Source organism: Lontra canadensis, unplaced genomic scaffold, assembly GCF_010015895.1.
Source record: "Lontra canadensis isolate GAN:19392208 unplaced genomic scaffold, GSC_riverotter_1.0 scaffold34, whole genome shotgun sequence".
Taxonomy (NCBI): Eukaryota; Metazoa; Chordata; class Mammalia; order Carnivora; family Mustelidae; genus Lontra; species Lontra canadensis.
The window spans coordinates 11,966,728-11,970,093 of NW_022631028.1; the positions used below are offsets into that span (position 1 = coordinate 11,966,728).

At 40.2% G+C, this 3,366-nt stretch overlaps 1 pseudogene; it reads left to right on the forward strand.

The window, feature by feature from the left end:
• The first annotated feature begins 2,802 nt into the window (after positions 1–2,802).
• On the forward strand, positions 2,803–3,366 carry LOC116873606 (annotated as a pseudogene).

Genomic DNA, 3,366 nt, shown 5'->3' on the forward strand with positions numbered 1-3,366 from the left:
TAAATCTTGAAACTTTATAAATTCTGTCAATATTGGATCACCCACTTGAAGAACAATGTCTTTTTTTAGGCATTCCTCATAAATTTTATCTCTTAATTTTCCTATAAACAGGTTGGCGTGTTTTGCGATCAAGCACCTTAAGTGTATATTTTTATGGGTCTTGGGGTCATTTTAAAATTAGGCTAACAAACAGCAAAGGCAGTTGATGTGGATAAACCTTAGGAGAATAAATATAAGAACAAAGGGAGAAGAAAATAATGTGCATCTGCTGAAAGGAAAGATACTGCTGAATACTGATTAGGAAAGTGGTCTGGGAGTTGTTGGAGAAAACCTCTAAAGCATGCAGCTTAATGTACAGCTGCATTGAAAGGGCAGGGAGAATGCTAGATCCTATGGCTGGGGAGAAACAATATAAATCAGATTTTGCATCGTTAATCTAAGCTCAAGTGCTAATGTCACCTAAAGAATTGTTCTCTACTTTGCTCCTGGTCAAGAGAGGAGCAAAACAATGCATTTGATGCTGAAATGGTGTAGTAAAAAGGCAGGTACCTGAATTTAGTGGTCTGAGGTTGGCAAGGGGAGTGGTGGGGGGGCGGGAGGAGAGGAAGATTCACAGCCCTGCTGGTAACTGCAAACTAAGATGGGTGTCACTGCCCTTTCTCTGCAGATGGGCCACTGGGAGTTAAACAAACAAGAGATATCATCGAGTTCATATTAAACTGAACCCCAAGCCACTTGAGCCAGACTCAATGGAGACTTCCATTCCCCCAAACCCTCAGATTTCTACCCTTTCCAGTTTATCCAGTCTTTCTCCAGAGGATAATTTTCTGCCTCCCCTGACAGGTAGTTCTCTCTGTTTGGTTTTCTTTCTTTCTTCTTTGTTTTATTTGCCTCTTATTTGTTTGTTATGAGAACTAAACAAGATAATAAATATTTTAAACATTAACACAATTCCTGGTACATACTAAATGTTCGATTATATGCATTGTTCTTCAAACAACCACTAATTCTTACCTTTTCTTTATCTCATTTCAGTCCATTTTACTCTGGCCATTCTTCCAGTGTCTTGGAGTACAGAAACAAAATTTCAGAGCTGAAAGCCTCTGCTGATAATATGATTTACAGATATAAAAACCGAGTCTCAAGGGAAAACATAATGAGCCCCAAATCTCAGAGCTGGTGCTTCTATGAGAACTTCTCTCCCATTTTCTATAACGCCAACTTAAAAGAATCTTTAGTTTAGGTTTTGTATATGGGGATAAAGACACCAGGTTCTCTGAATTCTGTCTTGGAAGTGTTTTTCCTATCCATCATGCTGTCATGCCCTCCAACCCCATCTTGCCGCCATAGCAACATCATGCTTGGATCATTGCAATATCTTCCTAGCTCATTTCTTGGCCCTTCTCTTTCTTTGAATCTTACTAACCATGGAAGGTCACACTTTTGGAGCCATGCCACCTCTGCTGTTACTCCAATCCTTCATGAGTTCCCACTCTGACATTCATATAAACACAAATTCCTTTGCCTCATTCTGAATACTCATCATCATTGACTGCCTCTCTTCCTACTACACTCTCCTCCAACACATTCCTCAATGCCAGCTGGCCCACTGTTCTCAGTGTATAATAAGTAACAATTGTGCCCATTGATGTGAATGTGATTAAGTGTTTCCGCTACTGGATTATGTTATATTTATTATAGTACAGTATGGTTTGGTATAATTTACCACATTATGTATATGTATTATTATTATATTTCTTTATTATCTTTCTTGTTCATTCATCTTTAATCCAAGGTAATATAGAATTGAGAAACTGAGTGAAAGTTCCAGAAAATACCAGAAAGTTGTTATGTGTCTCTCTATATAAGCATATATATGCTTGTGAACAAGCATGCTAGCATTTTTTTCTCTGAATTATTATGCCAAAAGTAATACCCTTTTTTTAAAAAAAATTATTTATTTGACAGAGAGAGAGATCACAAGTAGGCAAAGAGGCAGGCAGAGAGAGTGGGGAAGCAGGCTCCCTGCTGAGCAGAGAGCCCAATGCGGGGCTCAATCCCAGGACCCTGAGATCATGATGTGAGCTTAAAGCAGAGGCTTAACCCACTGAGCCACTCAGGCACCCCCAAAAATAATATCCTTAACCATTTTGTAAGTAAAAATTCATATGAGGGTAGGTTCAAAACAAAACAAAAATCAAAGGAATTCTTATCTCTGAAGTTTCCCTACTTGCAGGATTCATTCTTTGATATTTTTAAAAATGGATTTATTTAGCTTGATAAATAAGAGTTACTATCTGATATCCTCTCTGTGCTTGCAAATTGATTTTTTAATGAACTGGTGCAAAATCTCTTTAAATCTTTCTGGTAACATTACCCTTTTCACCTTTGTAAATCAGAGTTGACAGTGCTACACAATGCTGCCGATGGCAGGATGTGGAGCAAAAGATACAGCCATTGGACTGGTGGTCATATCCATACAGAGCCAGAACCATCAACAGATCACCAGAGATCTCCCCTTCTGGGAACTTTTGGCATATAAGTGCTTCCTAGTGTCTTTATGACTATCTTTCTGGTTTTCAGGTATTATGCAAAATATCACAGCGCTGGATATATTCATGGAGGATGCTTTAGATATCAATGTACCTAACACACATACCAAATTTAAAATGATCTTTAAAATATTGATAATATTGGCGGGTGGGATGGCAATTAGGTGAGGCATGCCATGAGCCTCCAGAGCCTCTGCTGCCCCGTGAGCAAGCCATTGGTGTGGGGGCGACCTGGTGCGATGCTCTTGTTATGATGCTGTCTCCTACCAACCTGGTTACTGGAATCTCCGGTAGTAAAGTGAAATACTTAAGGCTTTCCAGTACAGATGATGCCTACACATTGGCCATAAGTTTAAGAAAAAACACTCTTGGGTGCCTGGGTGGCTCAGTGGATTAAAGCCTCTGCCTTCGGCTCAGGTCATGATCCCAGGGTCCTGGGATGGAGCCCTGCATCGGGATCTCTGCTCAGCAGGGAGCCTGCTTCCTCCTCTCTCTCTGCCTGCCTCTCTGCCTCCTTGTGATCTCTCTCTCTGTCAAATAAATAAATAAAATCTTAAAAAAAAAAAACCAAACACTCTTAAGATCCCATACGAAACCATTGCACTTACTACATTGTTGTTTTGATAGGTACCTTTTTCATCATAGGATCCCTCCTGCTGGCTGTTATCAACAAAGGGCAGGCTGGACCATTCGGTCCTGATCATTGGCGTCCTGGTGTTCCTGCCAGAATTTTACCACCCAAGCATCTCCTACTATGCATCCAAATGCTACTGGGGTTACTCCTACAGATGACCTTCCAGATTTTGACAACTAG